Source organism: Oculina patagonica, chromosome 4 (genome assembly GCF_052425735.1).
Source record: "Oculina patagonica isolate OP01 chromosome 4, crgOcupat, whole genome shotgun sequence".
NCBI lineage: Eukaryota > Metazoa > Cnidaria > Anthozoa > Scleractinia > Oculinidae > Oculina > Oculina patagonica.
Window position 1 is genome coordinate 7,289,482 of NC_135761.1, and position 21,820 is coordinate 7,311,301.

At 39.3% G+C, this 21,820-nt stretch overlaps 1 pseudogene across 1 annotated transcript; it reads right to left on the minus strand.

Annotated features, from left to right (window-relative positions):
• Window positions 1–3,608: 3,608 nt before the first annotated feature.
• Window positions 3,609–20,791, minus strand: LOC144649277 (uncharacterized; annotated as a pseudogene). The gene is made up of 5 exons (XR_013569875.1): window positions 20,383–20,791; window positions 19,683–19,756; window positions 19,438–19,572; window positions 17,922–18,128; window positions 3,609–4,256 (listed from the first exon to the last, which is right to left on the minus strand). The product of XR_013569875.1 is annotated as an uncharacterized LOC144649277 (transcript).
• Between the last annotated feature and the right edge of the window lie 1,029 nt (window positions 20,792–21,820).

Consider the following 21,820-nt stretch of genomic DNA (forward strand, 5'->3'; position numbering starts at 1 on the left):
CTGGATTCTGGTCGGTCAAAGACGAGTGCAAAATGCGGGTAGAGAATGCGCAACTAAATTATAAACTGCAATACAAAAGTTAATTTGGTCGCTGAGGAATTCACAGAAGTTTTAATTTTTTTTTCAGCTTTACCCATAACTTCTTAACTACCCAGGTAAAACCGAAGTTGAGGGGGCATGGTCCATTTACCAGAAGTGACGTCATCACCTTTCACGCGAGAAACTATTTTGAGTAATTAGCTAAAGCAAAGGGTCTGGACGAGGTTTAACCAATAGCTGTATGGCAATTGGTCGAAATTTTAACAAACTGTCACCTGACAAATGGCGCGTTTTTAACTGATAATTGAGATCTGAGGTCTGCAAAATTTACTGATTGCTGAGAAATCGCCGAAAATTTTACTAAGAACCCGCGAGATTCCAGCAGCCCCATCCAGACTCTCGCTAACTAAAAAGATGCCTTTTAGGCAATTCCTAAACGAGTATTATGAAGTTGAATTGATTGTGTCAGAGAGACACGCAATCAAAACCTTCGAATTTCTCCTCTCGATTCAATTTTGACTTGCCCTACCGTGGAAACGTTTAGTTAAAAATGGCATTGGATGAAAATGTTTATTTCCAGTGGAAATTAAGGCAACTGTCAAAAGCCTATAACATGATAAAAGAAAAGGAGAGAAAAAAATGCAGAAAAAATGAAAAAAGTCATAAGTGGAAGAGGTTTTTTCTATCTTTCCATTTTCAAAATAAAGTTTAAAAAGTGGGAATTTGCAGCCGCATTTCCGCACAGTTGCTATTCATCCACTTTTTCCTGATCGAAAAAGGAACTTAGAAGTGTTTTTTTTTGTTATGGAGGAAGGAAAACTGAAGAAGCCAGAGAAAACCCCTCGGAGCAGGGACGAGACCAACCAACAGCAAACTCAATCCACTTATGACCGGGCTGGGGGTTTAGTTTTACTGTGTCCAAACGTCGTAGTAAAAAAGAACGATAGGGGTAGCTGAACAATGTGTGTTAGTCCACTGTATGCATAATAAAGAGTTTCCATTGTTTCAATGGAAAACCAATTTGACGAGCAGTTACCCATTGATCTTCTCACCTATTCAAACACAAAACAGCAACTTGAGAAGGAAAACAGTTTAAGATTTTTTTTAGATTTTCGAGACAAAAATAATTTTTCATGCTTCTTTCAGAACTGTAATGCTGCTTTTCTAGATATTTTGCTTAATAGTTTGATTTTAAGGGTTGTTATAGATTTTTTTAATAAAACAAATAAAACTAATGAAAAGATAAAATTTGAAGATTGCATCTTCCACATAGTGGCTTTTCGTAATCCCACTGATTCTGGTTTTCGTGGAGGGAGGAAAACCGAAGAACCCTGAGAAAAACCCTCGGAGCAAAGACGACAACCAACAACAAACTCAACCATGTCCACATATGACGCCAGGTCCGTGAATCGAACCCGGGTCACATTAAGGTCGCGCAGGACCCTTGCAATCATTAGTATGTATTTATTTAAAGAGTATGCACGAACTGCCGGACGACTGAAGCCGACAACAAACGAAATATTCATGACAATGTTTGTTTTTTAACTCTTTTGTACAAGTAATTACTAGTAATTGTTCTCAGCTTTGTGCTACGTGCGCTGGAACATAGAGAATTATCATAAATAGATTCACAGCTTTGAATATATCACACGTTGTTGTAAACATTGACTCGGAAGGTCAGGCTACTCTACAATTCGAGTTGAAATAAGTCATGTTATGTTAAGTTCATGAAGGTCTTCGGAAGCCTCAAAACCTTCAATTTTGTGTCCAAGTTTTCTCCGCCGATATAGAATTTCAAGAGTTGATTCGCGAGGAACATAAACTTGGTGTACTCTATTATGCTCTGGCTAGAGCGAATTTTTAAATTTCCTTCTCAAAATGAAGATAGCATGTTTCAAAGTTTAGATTTCACATTTTTACTCTCTTAGAAGCCATTAACTTATAGCAGTTTTTGAAATCGAAAATTTCGTTCTAGTGGGAGCACAGAAGAAGTTACGATTTATCACCAGGGTATATAATCATGTAATTTGGTGCGCTGTGCTAGCTGAAAACTTGGACACAAAATCGCATGATCTTCAGTTAAACTTTTAAGGGCTTGTAACATCAACGGTCATCTCTCAGTAAAAGGACAATCATGATGTAATTCCATCATCCCTGAGTATCCTTATTTAATTTTAGAGGAATCGATATTCAAAATGAAGTGAATTAAAGCTTTGCAAGATCGCACTCCAACAAGAAATTTGGCTAATGAATATATTAATGAGCAAGGGTCCTGCGCGACCTTAATGGGACGCGAACGCTCTCGCTACTGCAAATTATATTGCAATGATGTCATCCTAAGCAACAGGTTCACTGTATTCATGTACCGCTATTAAGACAAAGGAACATGCCGACTTGCTTGCATTAACCATTGTTAATACAAGAAGGTGATAAAGCGCGCAAAAACGAGCTCGAGAGGCTGTCCCGTATCCAGACTGTCGTCGTTCAGTTTCGACGAGGAAGCGGGGGATTGGGACGTGCCATGCAAGCATAACCAAGAAGCGACGCCATGGGCACGAGGCAGCTCGCCATTATGTGAAACGTAATTGCTCCAGACATCAGTACGCAAAATTTTGGGATCGCAAATTTATTTTACCGTGACAATGTACATGAAAATGTCCCTTTGCCGAATTGCGGCAGTTATTTGTCAATGCTCACCCCTTGTCACTTTGTTTTTATCACATCGATCAATAAATCGAGAAACATGGTTTGGGTTATTGACTCAGTCCCTGCCGAAAGCCTAAACTCAAATCTTTATTTATATGTACTACTCTAAATTAGGTTTCTTTTCTTACCAAAGGGAAGGAAGGTATTCGTCAAAGTTCCGGCAGAGTTGTAGAAAAATATATTTGACTAGGTTAATGGTTAATTTTAAGAAGGAGCTACTAACGTTTTTCTCACTCTTTTGTTGTCAATCCGTGCTTTACCTTATTGGAAAGAGAGCTAGTGAAAGCAACAACGGATTAGCTTGTGAACAGCTGTCATGGATCAGCGAATCTCAGGTAGGGTTTGGATGGGAATGAAAGCCTGGCCAGTTAGGAGAACGAGTATAGGCTATAAAGGATAATCGCGCCGAAATAAGTTAATGGAAACCCCCACTCTTCTACGACAAGTTGCTGATGAATAATTTGGAATAATGTCTTAGCTCAAAATTTTACGACACAAAGGAGAAATAAAATTAAATGGTAACAAAAGAAGGAAAAGATTTTCGCTTTTAGATCTCCGCGCGCGGCCATTTTGGATTTTATGACGTGTAATGGTTGCCGCTATTGCTTAGAGGCAGAGGATAGAGCAACCATTACGCGTATAAAATCCAAAATGGCGTCGAAGGGAAAGTTAAAAGCCATATCGTTTCCATTTTATTATTACGATAAAATGTTTTATCGCCCTTAACCTCTAAAGTTTTAATTTAGGCATCATTTCAAACAGTTTAACGTCAACAGTTGCGAACAATTGTTAGTTTTCTGTTGCTACCTTTTTTTTAATTGGATAGGAATGAATTATCTTAACAAAGCAAATTCACGACACTGTCATGCTTCCAGACTTTTATTCATTTCTACAGCCAAAATTTTTATTGTTCCTATTTCCCCACAACTACACTTGCACCTCAAACTGAGTACACTCTTCTCGGCAATGAAGATGCTAAAACTAGTGTCTGAAACCGTTTCCAGAGGCTTTGTGTTTGGCCAACTTTGATTCACTTGGTGCACACAGCGCATGTCAACTCTCTGCCAGAAACGTACGGGAGACATGGTAACGAGCCACAATATCCTTCCACGAGGTACAGCATTGCACCGTTTTGGCTGGCTTTGCTGCCGGGAACATACTCTGCTTCCCCATCAATTCAACGCAAATGAAATTGGTAGAATGCTTGTGATTATAGTTCCCTGCCATCAGGTACCCATGGTACTCTTCGGTCCAACCAGAGGGACAGTCATTCCTTGCGGATATCATCAACTGAGTTGCACGTGACTTGACGTAACACACGGCACATGGAACTTCGTGGTCATGGAGATCGTTCTTAAATGGGTTGAACGTGCTGACTTCATATTCAGTGCCATACATGTATGACTTCGACTGCCAGCCGTCCTGGTACTTGTCGTATTTTGGGATTTTTGGCAGGCAGATGTACTCTCCTCCTCCACCAGTGTGAGAGTAGTAGCTACCTCCAACAATACCTGGACATGAACATAACGCATTTAGCATTCTAGGGTCTCTTAGTCATCTTATGTCAAGCAATGGCTCAAATTAATTCTCCTAACAAATTTCAATTCATTTCATTAATTGCCCCCGCAGGGTTTTGGCCCAGAGGCCAAAACCCGAGGAGGCACCCTAGGAGTCCCCGGGTGTATACATACAAGGACAATGAATATTTGTTGAAAAAGTAAGAAATGTGTCTGTAGTGGGCGAAGCACTCTCGATTTGACAAAACTAGGCGCGCACGGTCGTCTCGGGTAATATTTTTGCAAGCGCGCACGGTGGTGTCGGGTACTTGCAACCACGAGGTCGCGTTTGGTCACCTTCGAGCTTCGCCATCTTCTAGCAGCATTTTGTTTTCCGGTTTTGGCCTACGCGTGTTCACAGATTTGTTCGAGCGGTTTCCCTGCTTTGGTTGTGTTAAGTGATATTTGAGGCAGTTGTTAGTAATACGTCGAAAGATTTCGAGCAATTGGTTTCGTGTTCTTGGCTACGTGCCGGCTACCTATGTTCCAAGAGCCGGTCCAAGAGCTGGTTCGAGCGTTGCATTTGTAAGGTTTGCTTTCGGAGGTTTGCTGTATCGTATACATCTTACAACGAGTCATAAACAAAAGCGTGAACTTTGTCATGTAGTACAAGGCACAACGTAATTCGTTTCGCTAACAAACTGTCTGATTACTTGATCCAAAGAGTGTGTTGAATAAGGATCAAAAATTAATTGTTTTCTCGAATCTTTGAATGTGCCATATTTTGTTAATCGTGGAATTTTTTAGGCTTTTTGGCCTGGAAATTATTCTAAGTTAATTTTGAATGTTATAAGCCCGGGAATAAGCTTGTGTGTTGTCATCACGAATAATGTGTTATTTCCGCTAGGTGATTTTTACGCGCGCTAGCTTGTGAATATTTTTAGGACGCAACGGTGTCACAAAATAAAAAAATTCCGCAGCAAACAATGTCGTGACATTCATGACACAGTAAAAAAAGAAGCCTAATTGTGCAGTCCATCGGCATTAATAATTATAGTGAGAACTATTACTAGTTTAAGTTCTGAGAATTTGGTGGTAGACCAGGACAATAACTTTTAGTTGACTATTTTGTTCATTCTCATCGCCTGCCTAAACATCAGAAATTAAGAATCACAAGTGCCAGGAGAGAATACCAACATTTTCTTGTCACTGTTTCCACAAAGCTAGTTTTGCTGTTTGAAGTTTACTGACTTTACAATGCAGTATGCTAATTCATTGTAAGTGTTTAAAGGTTACCCTATTTAACCTCGAATAAGCGCCCACCAGCCTCGATTAAGCGCCCCCCACCCCGGAAAAAATTAACAAAGGACGTGTTTTGTAAATTTCAATCCATATGTTTATTCCTGAAGATTATTTCCTGCCTGCTGTTATTTTGTAAATTTGGAACAAAACAAAAAACGGAAGTGCACAAGAGGAGTATTGGGAGAGTTCGCTAACTGAAGTACCTTCTAAGAGAATTCCCGCCAAAGACCGTGTTTTCTTAGTATTTTACAGAAACTGTCCATGAACAGTTGAATTTCTGCTTTGGTACGTCTTCACGTTTTGTTGGTATTTATTGCTTTGTTGCAAAATGAACTCACTACTTCTTGCTGAAAATGGTGAAATTTACTAAGCGCCCAGCCTCGAATGAGCGCCCACTTTGATGGTCCAAAAATTTAATAAGCGCCCAGGGAGCTTAAACGAAGCAATACGGTATTTCAACTTCTCAAAGATAACCCGAATAGCGATGAACCTTGATTTGTTCACTGACAATTTATCTATAAAAAAGGGAAAAGCTCCCCTCGTAATATGGTTGTACATATTACCTTCATAAACCAATTAAACACCATTAGGACATGTGGTCCTTCCCCAGCGAATATATTTCACCCCAGAGGTCCCAGTTCCGTCTTGTCCTTTATCACCTTTAGGCCCTTGAGGTCCTTTCAACCCAGGACTCCCAGCAGGACCTGTGTCTCCTTTTGGGCCGGGAAGACCTGGAGCGGGCTTGTTAGTACCAGGCTTTCCCGGTTCTCCTAAAATATCACACAAGTTTTGAGCGAGTTCATAAAGTGTCCCAAAGACATGAGAAGTAAAATGTACTTCGCTACCGCATAAGGTAACGGACGCACGAAAAAGGGTTAAAATTGAACGTACAATTGACGGATATGTCACGCCTAAATTACCTTATTATAGAAATATAACGAAGCATTTTAACAACGCGAACAAAATTTACACGTAATAAAATTAACGCAAATTTAAGAAAACTTCTGATTAAATGCTTACAATAAACGTGTTTACATCAATAAAATAAACGCAAATTTTTGAAATTCGCGTTAATAACATGTGTCGTTAATTTCCTATAATAAGGTACTCGATCTGTAGTTAGCAGTAAAATTTTAACTGTACGATTTTCTGGCGATTTGTAATATGGGGCAAGCTATTAGCCTTTTAGGTGTTTTCCTGGTAAATCCAGCGTAAATGAGTTTTACCTACAAGTCCATTTTCATGCAAATCAAACTCATTTTCATTTGAATGGTTTCGCACGTAGACTCGTTTTGAAAAAGAGGCAAAGGGTAACTCGGAAATGGCCTATTGTACAACCAGGATTCAGTTAAAAATAGCTTTCAGTGACGGACACAATTAACAATTTTAGTAGGTGAATAGGGAAGTTTGAAAAGCGTTGCACCAGACGGGTGCACGTATTTTGCCGGAGACAGCTTTTGCTTCATCTTATTAAAAAGTTGTAATTTTTATACGGCAGTACTACATAATATTTATGCTAGTTGGGAAAAAATATATCCTTTATAAGGCGGAGTCGCCAAAACGATTTTTATATCAAGAGATTTACCGCAGAAAAGGTTTTAATTTTTAATCGGTACGTGGTCGTCCCAATTTAGTGCAGCGATATCAGCAAAAGTCCAGCAATTTTAAAAGCAACCAAAGGCTCACAAAACCTCTCAAAACCTCCCTACTCACCCACCCACCCGAACCTCGCCCCCCCCCCCCTGTACGATTGTGGAGGTGTTAGTTACGTCTGAGGGTTTAAATCCTACCTTTAAGCCCTGGGGTACCCGGCTTTCCCGGCGTTCCTGGTGTACACGGCTTTCCAGATGTCCCAGGGGTACCCGGGTTTCCCGGAGGTCCGGGTGGTCCTCTCAAGCCGTCTCGACCATCTCGACCTGAGAATTTTTAAAAGAGAAAACTGTTTATGATTTAAACATAAATCCAATGATAAAGGAATCTGGTACAAGCAAATAAATAAATTTGTACAGACCTCGAAGGAAAGCAAGGAGCCACCAGTCGCTTGTTTTTTGGGGGTACATCACAGATCGATTGTTTAAACTTATCCTGTTATTAGGAGAAGAGATTCAAAGCTCAGTTACCATACAAATATAGCATCCCTCAGTCTCTTAGTCTCAAAAAGGGATAACTAAGAGCTGGTTCGTTAAAAAATTCTTAAAAAATAACTTATTCTGCCCAAAGCATGCAGAGTAGTTATTTCCCCAAAACACTAATTCGAACACTAACTTGTTTAATTTACAGCAAATAAAGTGTTAATTTAAGTTAATATTCTGCCCAGAGAGATCTCTTTAGGGTACAACACGGTCAATATATTTACCGGGTGAGATATATAAGCTATTTAACTGAATAAAGTTGGCAGTGAAGAGGGTTAAACGGCGCGGCCGTAGCGTTTTCATTTCTTTGCTTGAAAAAATGTTTTTTTTAGAATACATATATAAGGCCACTAAACATGAGCATCTTACGCTGTTATTGTTTGACAGGAATTAAGTTAGAGAACGTGGGGAAAATTTAATAAATCGAAACAGTTCAAATTATGCCGTTTTACAAGTTATCGGCTTGAGAAGAAGTTAAGCACGTGTAGTCAACAATTTGGTCCGACCCAGAGTGTTAAACATTCGTAATGCAATGCTTCTGACTTGCTTCACCGATCTCTTTTCTCTAGCGTGCATCACGCGTTTGGCACGGCCATTTTGTTCGTCCAAGGAACTGTTGGGGTTTGGTTTCTCGCTTGTTTTCAAACTTTTCAATCTTTGTTGCATGGCTGCAAGGCGCTGATTTACCAGGAGATAGTTGCAAAACAGAAAGGCAGAGCAAATCACGAACACAGACAAAACCCACAGGCCCATACGAGCAGTAACATTTGCCGAAGCAGGTTTCATTTCAATCTCAAGACGCTTTTCCTCCATATAAACTGACTTCAAAGCTTCTGAGTGGTTTACGCTCAACTGCGATATACAAGAACAGAACCTTTACTATAATGATGACTAACTATTATTTGATTGGAAGCTGTGTTGACACTCAATGTTGACTTATTTAACAATAAATTCCCAGTGTTAATAAACAATCACTTAACTTTTTTGAGTGACGAATTGTTAGCTCGCTGTTTAGGAAACCAAATGTGGATATACGTTTTCTGATACGTTTCTTTAAGGTGGCTCAACTGGATTTTCAAGGGGTAACACCGCTCAAGTTTGATAATTAACTACGTCGACATTAACATTGCTATCGAAAAACGATCAACACAGTTGTATTACATAAAGATGAAATTTTTTTATGATCAGTGTTATATTGACATCGGAGTTGCCATAGCGACGAAATGACGTCATTACGTCTTTTACTTTCGCTCGTATTACTCAGCACCAGGAGATTTTTACGAAAATCGCTCAAGGGAGCTTGTACCACACATAGCTGCCTCGATGTTGGCAAAGTTTGAACAAATTCTGTGAGAGCGTTTTCGAAATATTTGGGGATGAAGTTTTCGGGGCTATAAAAACAGTCAAAAACATACTAACGAGAAAATGGGGTAATATCTGAAGAAAACGACGCGCCTGTGAATTGCAATTTCATCCTATGGTAGTTTGATTTCGTTTAAAATCGTGTGTAAAACAGTGGTGGGGATTGCTTTGGTGGATTGCTAGAAAAAAGAATTTGATGAGCGTGCGTTTAGGTGCTCTTGTTGCCATTTTCGTTTCAGTATTATTTGGTCTATGCCTACAAAAGTGATAATAAATTAAAAACCGCTCGATGAATTTTTTTTAAAATTTGACAAACTCGAGGTTTGTCATCTATTGATAAAGCTTGCAAGTTTCAAGCTCATTGAAAACATTTAAGGCAGTAAAATTGGGCCTCCAATGTAATGATTTTTTCCTCGCAGATTTCATGTTTACAAGCGAGTGTCCTCATTATTCACGGGTATTGTTTTCAAGTTTCATATCTTCGTGCACCACTCCAGTAAAAAAATTCATTTGCATTAAACAGGACGCTCGATTGCTTTCCGAAACATTTTCCGAAGCATGCTAATCTGCCTTGGGGTGAGAATAGCAATGACAATATCTGCAGAATAATAGCTTTCGTTTTCTGGACAGAGGCCCTTGACATCAATAGCCCGACAAATGCTGTTACAATTTTTGAGTCTAATGCTTGCGTGCGCTTTGCGCATGCGCATTAGACTCTTTGTTATATGAAAAAAGCTGTTAGCAATCCCAAGGGAATGGTTCGGGATCGATAATCGTTCGCTGTAATGTAGAAAACAATGATCAGCTGCAAGAACGGACTCCGTACGGACCCGCACGATTAGTTTCAATTAAAAACAGCCAATCAGCGACACGTGTTCCCACGCATAATTAAAAGTTCTTTCTCAAGTCACGATTATTCAACACTTGAACAGGACGAAATAATTTTCCAGTTAAGACATTTGTAAGCTTTTTGTGAAAATACATCTTCGTTTTCAGTTCAGTTAAGCACTTGTGTTTTCGTCTTGCTTAAAAAGCAAGACGTCTTTGAGAAAAAATATTTCGACGGCGACTCGCGTTTATTTACACAATGCGACCAAATATTTATTTTGTTTTAAAAAATAGAAAACTTTACCTCGGTTTTTGTATTTAAGTCATTCGAATTTTGACCAATTTTTTCTTTACAGTGCAAACAAAAACCTTCAAAAATAAAAGATGTACATGGATAAATGTAAATCAAGTTACGCGACTAAATCAAAATGCGTTTGTTTGGCCGCTTTGCAGTATTACACTGTCCCGGCCTTTGCCTACACTGAAATCGAATTTCATGCTTTTACGACTCTCAGAGATCTTAAGTTCTTCTTACAGCTAGAAAAATCATAAAATGGTTACATTGATATGGAAGTGATGATTCGCGAAATTTGTACATCGTGATAAACAGTCTTCGCTCCTGTGTATGGTAGCTCGATAATAATTGCCTAGTTTCCAGCGTTCAAAAGGTCATCATTATATTGACGTGAGCATTTACACCCGTTTTTAGGAAAATCTGTCACTAAGTGCTTACAGTACAATGGAGTAACAGTCACTATTTCAAGTGCTTTTGTTGCAAAATCTGTTTCAAGAGTCATCATCAAAATGGTGAAAAATCTGAAAGAAAACGATGTGAGAGTTCTTCAACCCTTGTTGTAATGAACATGCTTTTTGTAAATCGTCACGCAATCTTGTCCAAATGTTTAATCGTTTCTGCTTTTACGGACAATACGGAAGAAGTAAAATCAACTCCTGTTCATACTTAATTTTGTGAAGCATATAACATTTATGACTGTTTCGTTTTCATCCATAATCATCCACGATGCCCCTAGCTTGCTATAAGCATTTTAAATTAAACTCCCGAACACAAACCTCTGACCAATTTTAACCGGCTTACGAAAACCGCGCAATCTGTATCACTATGCCATACGGCATTAGACTCATGTCACCCTTGGTGACCTATTTTTTAAGCAATGTAAGCATATTTCGGAAAATTGTTCGGAAAGCAGTCGAGCGTCCTATTTAATACAAATGAATTTTTTGCTCAAGTCGTGCACGTGGATATGAAACTTGAAAACAATACCCGTGAATAATGAGGACACTCGCTTGTAAATACGAAATATGCGAGAAAAAATCAGTACATTGGAGGCCCAATTTTACTGCCTTAAATGTTTTCAATGAGCTTAAAACTTGCAAGCTTTATCAATTGATGACAAACCTCGAGTTTGTCAAATTTTAAAAAAAATTCATCGAGCGGTTCTTAATTTATTATCACTATTGAAGGCATAGACCAAATTATAAACAAAAATGGCAACAAGAGCACCTGAACGCACGCTAATCAAATTCTTTTTTCTCGCAATCGACCAAAGCAATCCCCACTACTGTTTTACACACGATTTTAAATGAAATCAGACAACTATAAGATGAAATTGCAATTCACAGGCGCGTCGTTTTCTTTAGATATTACCCCATTTTCTCGTTAGTATGTTTTTGACTGTTTTTATAGCCCCGAAAACTTCATTCCCAAATATTTCGAAAACGCTCTCACAGAATTTGTTCAAACTTTGCCAACATCGAGGCAGCTATGTGTGGTACAAGCTCCTTTGAGCGATTTTCGTAAAAATCTCCTGGTGCCCGAGTAATACGAGCGAAAGTAAAAGACGTAATGACGTCATTTCGTCGCTATGGCAACTCCGATGTCAATATAATACTGATCATAAAAAAATTTCATCTTTATGTAATACAACTGTGGTGATCGTTTTTCGATAGCATTGTTAATGTCGACGTAGTTAATTCTCAAACTTGAGCGGTGTTACCCCTAAAAAATCCAGTTGAGCCACCTTAAGGCGGTTATTTTAATGGCTGTGTGTGTTGAAAACCGAAAAAATTAAAAGAAAAAAGTTCAGAAAGAATTCGTGATTCGTTCCTGTCAAGAACATGATATCGCTAGTCTGGTTGCTCAAAGGATCGTTCAAACACAAATATTTTATCAGCTCTCCTACTTCGCTCATCTCTCACTTTTTATTATCGAATGTGGCAAAAACTGAGAACATCTCAACCCATTGCAACTTTCAGCATTCGTCCGAAAATGAGTTATCTGCTGAAAAGATAAATAAATGAAATTCCAACACCGGAATTTTTACGTACAAAAAGCTTTTTCGCATTATTCCAAAACTTCAGTAATAATATAAAAACAAAACCGTTCGCTATTTTGATGAAAAGTAAACTTTCATTAGGAGCAGATGGTTTATTTTCTCAAGAATCTGTTGTGTAGTGTCAAACTGTAAAGTGCGTATTTACACAAATATTTTATTATCGACAAGGAGCACTTAACGACGAGCACAAAGTGCGAAAGTTACATGCCTATTTTCACGTTGACCAACTCTTCATCCTCAGTTTAAATCTTACTCATACCATAACTGGCTGCGCTGAAGCACATATTAAAGAATTTCCTTTTTAACTCTATTTCTAGAACCAGAAGTATAAAGCTCCAAAATGGGGCGGGAGCAGACTCGTACCCAGTCGCTATTTACGTGTTTTGGGGGCGAAAAAAGATTGGACTCTAAGGTTGTTTGAGGAGCGCGCGTGCTCGGAATGTACCCAATCTTCTTTCGACTCCCAAAACACGTAAATTGCGAAAAATCTTTACAACGCAAAAATCTTTCTTTACCATTTTTTAGCAGCACGGATTGGTCGATTGCCTGCTTGACCTCGTTCTGATGTCAAGATGGCGAGCGTGACAGAGGCGAATTGATACGAGTCTGGGGCGGGGGATGAGAAGTTACTATACTCTCCAGTATATAAACTCACGGGGAGGGGGGAGCAACTTCCCATAAATATGAGCGATATTCGCACAACTTGCAAAAAAGCAATTCGGGTTGGTAGTCAGCGGATACATCTACAAAGGCGCATATGCAGTTCCTCTTATGTTGAACTTGCCAAAAGAGTTCGGAGTTCGGTTTCTTTCCTCCTCGGAGACCCAGGGGCAGTTAGTGGGGCGAGGGAAACGCGAAAATGCGGGTAGAAAATAGCGCGAAACTGCGAGGAAAAAAATCAGCATTTAAAAGTTGTATTGACTGAAAGTGCCCCTGGGGAAAGAGTCTTACCAGACCAGACCAAAAAGCTCTCTGAATACTACCTCCTGATTGGGCAGAAAAGTCTTTTGTATTCTCTTTGTATTATTCTGCCCAATCGGCGACCAGCCTGACAGTCTACAGTCCTTTTGGTGTGTTCTCATACGAAATATGTACACAAAGCCAGTTCGCTCGCCATATCTGTCTTGCTTGTTCGCCAAGAATTTGCTCGGGAAGGAAAAGTTTCGGCTAGTGCCTCCTCAACTTGGATGTGGAGTGTCGGGAAAATTTTGTATTCGGAAAATATGACCGTCATTTGAGTGCTACAATTGGTGCTGCACGCATTGCACGCGCGCGTAGCTAATCGGTCGATCGACGGAAAAATTTACAAAATGTAAGGTCTTGAAAGTTTGTTTGGAAATAGTTTGACTTCCTAAAATCTTTAGCTTAATGTAACTTAAAACACATTGTGGAAAGATTTCCGCACAGCCCCCTACATTAATTATGTATTCAACTATTTCATACTATTACTATACACAAACAGCAATCATGAAAAGAACGAATCAGTCAGAAAATTGTATGCATAATTAATGTAGGGTCCTGTGCGGAAATCTTGCCCACATTGTTATTTTAATTTATTACTATGATCACAGGGGGCCCAGACAAACTGTTTGTGTATGGCCTGTGCACATTTACATTTTTATAGAGAATGTATGGAATTTACCGAATGGTTTGTAGAATTGCGTAAAATGGTGCAAAACATTAACAAATTTGTGCTGAATAAATGTTAAGTTTCCTACCTTTTGTGTAGTGTCGTTCTTTTGGCTCGAAATGGCGAATTTGAGTCGATTGAAGGGTATTTTGCTTTCGCTGTTTACTATACATCTAATTATATGGAAAGGGTGGAAACTCCAACAGCTCCAAAGTAGAACACTTCCAGCGCCGAGCCGATTTTCGACCTGATAATCCCATCGCACAGCTTTCAAACTACGCACCAGAAAAGAGGAAGGCTTGACGAATCTTCTCGTATCATTTGATCGAAAATTTATCCAAACGGTCCGGAACAAGCCCTCAAACGAAAACGGGTATCCAAAATTTTTAAGCCGTCCGAATGCGTAGCACCAATTTGTGGTGCCGAAGGGAAACGCTATTCCCCAGCCTCTTTGTGATTGGATACAATTGAACAATGGTCGTTCAAGATTTTGTTTCGTGGATAGGGAGGCAAAGGCAAAACCAATACTCAATAGTATAGGGAGTGATGTCAATTGTGCGACACAACCTAAGGACCCTCGCGCAAAATATGGCAATATTGACGGCGATGCCGAAAGCGATGCATTATCATTTAAATATGCGTCGTTGTAACTTGTCAGTGCGGCGAAGTAATTATGAAATATTCATACTGACTTAAAAAACGAGTAAGTACCTACATCTAGTCGGTATGAGTTCATTTTTAAAGCTAGCTAGCTTCAAATAAAAGTCAGCGTTCATTTTTCAACGAAAAAAATATTTTACAGCCCTAAAAAATATCAGACTTTAGTCATCTCACCTAGTTGTTTTACAGAGATTGCAAAACTATACACCCACATGTGAAACTCTCGTGCAAAACCGTTGTTGTGATTTGCTATTCTTATGTTAAGGTCCGGCTGATTGGGAAAACCCCGCGAAGTTCCATCACGACTTTCGTAGCTAGCGCAGAAAATGCAGGCGATCGCGAGTTTGCGGAAAAGTGGGATTTTTTTCGGGACATACGAATATGGCAAGGTATTCGTGTTTAAGTTCCTTTATTTTTCTTTCTGTTTTTGATGTTTTAAACATTTATGGCTGCAATCACCGAAATAGTCCTCATTTTATAGGTTCGAAACCTAATTAACTTCTGAACAATCTGAAATCCTACACATAGCCGAAGCTGGGCACAATATTCTCGTAACTGGAGAGGGAGGAACAGGGAAATCTTTTGTGGCGAAGGCTATCAACAGTTGACTGCTAAAGCAAGGGAAAAAGGTTTTCATTGTTTGTGGGAGCGGTGCTTCGGAAAGAGTGTATTTGGAAGTAAATAAACAGACGTCAACGGTGCACTCCTTTTACTTCGACGCATAGAAGTTACAACGACGCATATTTAAATGATAATGCATCGCTTTCGGCATCGCCGTCAATATTGCCATATTTTGCGCGAGGGTCCTTAGGTTGTGTCGCACAATTGACATCACTCCCTATACTATTGAGTATTGGTTTTGCCTTTGCCTCCCTATCCACGAAACAAAATCTTGAACGACCATTGTTCAATTGTATCCAATCACAAAGAGGCTGGGGAATAGCGTTTCCCTTCGGCACCACAAATTGGTGCTACGCATTCGGACGGCTTAAAAATTTTGGATACCCGTTTTCGTTTGAGGGCTTGTTCCGGACCGTTTGGATAAATTTTCGATCAAATGATACGAGAAGATTCGTCAAGCCTTCCTCTTTTCTGGTGCGTAGTTTGAAAGCTGTGCGATGGGATTATCAGGTCGAAAATCGGCTCGGCGCTGGAAGTGTTCTACTTTGGAGCTGTTGGAGTTTCCACCCTTTCCATATAATTAGATGTATAGTAAACAGCGAAAGCAAAATACCCTTCAATCGACTCAAATTCGCCATTTCGAGCCAAAAGAACGACACTACACAAAAGGTAGGAAACTTAACATTTATTCAGCACAAATTTGTTAATGTTTTGCACCATTTTACGCAATTCTACAAACCATTCGGTAAATTCCATACATTCTCTATAAAAATGTAAATGTGCACAGGCCATACACAAACAGTTTGTCTGGGCCCCCTGTGCTATTATCTCACCTATAAAAAACTTAGGAATCGCTGTTGCACGCTTTGCGTAGCTAGACGGCCGCTTGACACATCTGCCGGTCTTGTTCGTAAAAAAAAAAAATACTCTTGTATGGAAAAGTTTCGCGTTAAGCTGTCATTGATCTTCCCAGAAAAAATCTGAAAACAGCAGTGCAACTAGCATATCGCACACAAACTTTTAAAACTCGCAAACAGCATGCAAGTGTTACGATACCTGCGATCGACCACAATCTGAAGAATCCACCGTTTCTCCGCGTGCATGGCCGTCAAACTTTCGACGTTTTCAACCAGGGGAGGCACTAGCCGAAACTTTTCCTTCCCGAGCAAATTCTTGGCGAACAAGCAAGACAGGTATGGCGAGCGAACTGGCTTTGTGTACATATTTCGTATGAGAACACACCAAAAGGACTGTAGTCAGGCTGGTCGCCGATTGGGCAGAATAATACAAAGAGAATACAAAAGATTTTTCTGCCCAATCAGGAGGCAGTATTCAGAGAGCTTTTTGAACTGGTCTGGTAAGACTCTTTCCCCAGGGGCACTTTCAGTCAATACAACTTTTAAATGCTGATTTTTTTCCTCGCAGTTTCGCGCTATTTTCTACCCGCATTTTCGCGTTTCCCTCGCCCCACTAACTGCCCCTGGGTCTCCGAGGATGGGTTTCTTTTTTATTTCTTTTTGTAGGTTTTCTGTTTCTACTTTATTTAATTGGATAGGAATGAATTATCTTAGCAAAGCAAATTCACAACACTGTCATGCTTCCAGACTTTTATTCATTTCTACAACCAAAATTTTTATTGCTGCTAAAATACCCTACAACTACCATTGCACCTAAAACTGAGTAGACGCTTCGCGGCAATAAAAGAGCTAAAGCTAGTGTCTGAAGCATTTTCAGAGGCTCTGAGTTTGGCCTGATTCACTTAGTGCACACAGCGCATGTCAACTCCCGGCCAGAAACGTACGGGAGACATGGTAACGCGCCACACTGGCCTTCCACGAGGTACAGCAGGGCACCATTTTGGCTTGTTTTGCTACCGGGAACATACTCTGCCTCCCCATCAACGCAAATGAAATTGGTAGAATGCTTGTGAGTGTGGTGCCCTGCCATCAGATACCCATGGTACTCTTCGGTCCAACCAGATGGACAGTCATTCCTTGCGGGTATCATCAACTGAGCTGCACGTAAGCTGGCGTAACACACGGCACATGGAACTTCGTGGTCATGGAGGTCGTTCTTAAATGGGTTGTATGTGCTTACTTCATATTCAGTGCCATACATGTATGACCCTGTCTGTGACCCGTCCTTGTACTTGTCGTACTTTGGGGTTTTTGGCAGGCAGGTAAAATCTCCTCCACCACCAATGTGAGTGTAGTAGCTACCTCCAACAATACCTGAACATGAACAAAACCAAAACGCATTGAGCATTTGACCACCTAGCTCTAAGTCCTCTAATGTCAAACAATATACAGCAGCAGGAAAAGTCATGATAAGTACCCAACCTTGAATAAGCTGAAGTGCACGAGAGGAGTATTGGGAGAGTTCCTTATATACTGACCTTGGTGACAATGAGATTGAAATTAACTAAGTAGTACTAAGAGATGTCTAAGACCGAGTTTCCTGAGTATTTTACAGAAACTGTCAATGAACAATTAAAATTCTGCTTTGGTACGTCTTAACGTTTTGTTGGTATTTATTGTTTTGTTGCAAAATAAACTCACTACTTCTTGCTGAAAATGGTGAAAATTTAATAAGCGCCCACGCTTATGGTCCAAAAATTTAATAAGCATCCAGGGCCAGGTATGCCAACTTCTCTACTAAAGATAACTCATTCGGCGAAGAACCTTGATTGTTCTGTGACAATTTATCTTAACTGTAGATCTTTTACCTCGTCTACAGAGCGCTTTTCCATTAAAAGGGAAAAACCGGATTATGATGAAGTTGTACATATTACCTTCATAAACCAACTGAGTATCATTAGGACATGTGGTCCTTCCCCAGCGAACATATTTCACCCCAGAAGTCCCAGTTCCATCTTGTCCTTTATCACCTTTAGGCCCTTGAGGTCCCTTTAACCCAGGACTCCCAGTAGGACCTGTGTCTCCTTTCGGGCCAGGAGGACCTGGAGCCGGCTTGTTGGTACCAGGCTTTCCCGGTTCACCTAAAATGTTGCACGGATTTTAAGCGTGTTCATTAAGTGTCCTTTTACGATCAATGTCACGATATATTAAGTCATTTTTCTTATTCTTTTCAAATTAAGGATAACTCCACAGCACGAAATGGGAAATTTAATCAACTTTCTGACAAACGTAAAGCGTAAAGTTGGAGTTGGAACTTTACGGCGAAGTAATAAAGGCAAGTAAAGCTGTGTAAAGGAAAAACCGCCGTAAAGCTCCGTAAAGCTACTGTTAAGCCAAAGTAGAGATGCCTTTTATGCTGAAGCATTAAAATTGTCATAAAGTTTGAAATTCATGAATGAATTCATGATGAAATTCATGACTCCGAGAATTCACATTTATAATTTGAATGGGAGAGAAATATCTCGCCGGTCTCTTCAGACGTATAAACGACCCCGTCCGCTTTAAGAAAGGACTTTTCAGATACGACGGGAAGTATGATCATATTTGCATGGTTAGCAAAAATATTTTTTATTTGTCCCTTGAATTGCAAAATCCCTCTTTTTTATGCGGGATAAATTGGCTTGTTGTATCAAAGTATTCGAAGTTTATTCTTGTGCGGGTTGGGGTACTATTGATAAGCGAAAAGTCCACAAAAATTAACCAACACTCCAAATTCCAATTACCGGTAGTCTTTCGATGCACGTACCCTTAAACTTAAGAGCTTCAGAGAAAATGCTTGAAAACCCGAGCTAAGAGGGTAGGAAGTTAAAACTAAACCGAATGGCATACCGTTAAGATGCGTAAAGTTCAACTTTACGTCTGGGTAAAGGTGCCGAAAGTTCCGTAAAGAGAAGCTTTATGGCAGCTTTACGGCGGCTTTACGGAATTATAGTAAAGATGCATTTTCGTGCTGTGCTTAAATTAATAGTTTACTACCATAGAAAAACAACAAAGGAGTAACAAAATAAAATAACCAAGAATGGTTTCGACTAGTAAGGATTAGGACAAAATTGAAAAACTTTGCCAACTTTTTTCAAAATGTGTTGTCCGTGACGTAGCGGCTTTAGTTAAAATGTACATTGCTACACAAAAGCATGAAAAGGTCTACAAGATGAAGTCTTGACTTGAATTAAGAACACGGGTGGGAAAAGTCAGATGTCAACATACCGCGAAATATTAATGTGTCTTTAGTCTAGTAAGCAAACTAAGAGGATCGCTTAAATTCATGACTTCAAGGTTTCTTATAAAAAGAAAAAAAATTATCTTATCCTCCCCCCGCTAAAAAAACTTCCCTCAGTACGACTGTGGTCATGTGGTGGTGGGAGTTACGTGAGAGGGTGTGTATCCTACCTTTAAGCCCTGGGGTACCAGGCTTTCCCGGTGTTCCAGGTGTACCCGGCTTTCCAGATGTCCCAGGGGTACCCGGGTTTCCCGGAAGTCCAGGTGGTCCTCTCAAGCCTTCTCTACCGTCACGACCATCTCGACCTGAGAATTTTGAAAAGAGAAAACTGTTTATGTTTTAAACATAAATCCAATGATAAATGAATCTAGTACAAAACACAATCAAATAAAAAAATAAATAAATTTGTACAGACCTCGAAGGAAAGCAAGAAGCCACCAGTCACTTGTTTTTTTGGGCGACATCACAGAGCGATTGTTTAAACTTACCCTGTTTTTTAGATAAGAGATTCAAATCTCAGTGACCATATAATAAAGCATCAATTTAGTCTCAAAAAGGGTTCGATAACTAAGAGCTGGTTCGTTACAAAAAGTCTATTACGAACTTATTCTGCCTAAAGCATGCTAAGTAATTATTTCCCCAAAACACTCATTCGAACACTTACTTGTTTAACAACGAATTAATTGACTGTGAATCTAAATTAAAACTCGATTCTGCCTAAAGAAAGTTCTTTAGGGTGCAACACGGTCAGTTAATTTACCGGGTGTGGAATGTTATCTATTTTATGAAGTTGTCAGTAAAATGGGTTCAAACGGCGGCCGTAGCGTTTTCATTTAATTTTCTTGCCTGTAAGGAAGGGTTAATTTGTGAATATAAGGCCAATAAACATGAGCATCTTACCAAGTTATTGTTTGAAGGGAAATATAGTCAGAGAAATTTTGACAAAATTAAATTTAATCAACCGAAACACTTTATTTAAATTGAACAAGCCCGTTGCACACGTTGTCTGGCGCGAGCAGTAGTTTAGCACATGCACGCAACAGTTTGGTCCAACCCCAGGTCCAACCCAGTGTGTTATATAAATATTCGTAATAACACTAAAAAAAAGAAACTACCTTCTCTCCAAATCTTGGAGTCTTTTTTCGTGATCTACAAAACTTCTGACTTGCTTCACCGATCTCTTTTCTCTAGCGTTCAACACGCGTTTGGCACGGCCATTTTGATCGTTCAAGGAACTGTTGGGATTTGGTTTCTCGCTTGTTTGCAAACTTTCCAATCTCTGTTCCATGGCTGCAAGGCGCTGGTTCACCAGGAGATAGTTGCAAAACAGAAAGGCAGCGCAAATCACGACAACAGACACAATGACCCATAGACCCATACGAGCAGTAAAATTGGCCGGGGCAGGTTTCATTGCAACCTCAAGAGGCTTTTCCTCCATAGAAACTGGCTTCTTATTTTGAGTGGTTTACGCTAAACTGCAATTGTCAAGAACAAAATCTTTATTATAATGATGACTAACTATTATTTGATTGGAAGCTGCGTTGACAATTAATGTCGACGTTTTTGACAAAACATTTTCCAGTGTTAATAAACAATCACTAAACTTTTTTGGGTCACGAATTGTTACCTCGCTGTTTTAGGAAACATATTGAGGATAGACGTTTACTGTCACATACCTTATAGGGATTTATTTAAACGGCTGAGTGTATTGAAAACTGAAGACAGCTCGTTAAAATAAAAGAGAGAAAAAACGATATGAAAGAAATTCCTTCGACTCGTTCCTGTCAAGAACATGATATCGCTAGTATGGATGCTAAAAGGATTGTTCCTACACAAATATTTTATCAGCTTTCCTACTTCGCTTATCTTTCACTTTGTGCTGTTTATATTATAACCAATTTGGTAAAACAAAAACCGAGAACTTATCAACGTATACTTAAAATGATTGATACTCAATTTCGCGGGTACTTAATTTCGCGATTTTGGGAAGACAGTATTTCGCGGGGTTTTATTTTCACGATTTGGCCAAAAAGTAGGATAAACATTAAATTATGTAAAAAAAAACGTTAAAAAATACGTTTCGCGGGTCTTTAATATCGCGATTTTTTGAGAATCGCAAAATTAAGTACCAATAAGGTGGAACTTTTACAAATATTTTATCAGATTTTTATCTAAACTTTTCTTTCTCTTTGTGCTATTCAATGTGGCAAAATCCTGAGAACTTCTAAACCCATTCTCAATATAAAACATTTGTCATTAAGTCGTCAGAATATTAGTCATTTGCTCAAATGATCAAAAAACGTTTTCGCATTAATCCAAAACTTCAGCAATAATATAAAAAATAAAACCGTTCGCTATTTTAATGAGAGTAAACTTTCACTAGGAACAGATGGTCTATTTTCTCAAGAATCTATTGTGTTGTGTCAGACTGCATATTTACACAAACAGTTTATTATCGACAAGGAGCACTTAATGACGAGCACAAAGTGCGAAAGTTACGTGGGTATCTTCCCGTTCAATTTTAAAACCAACGAACTCTTCATCCTCAGGTTC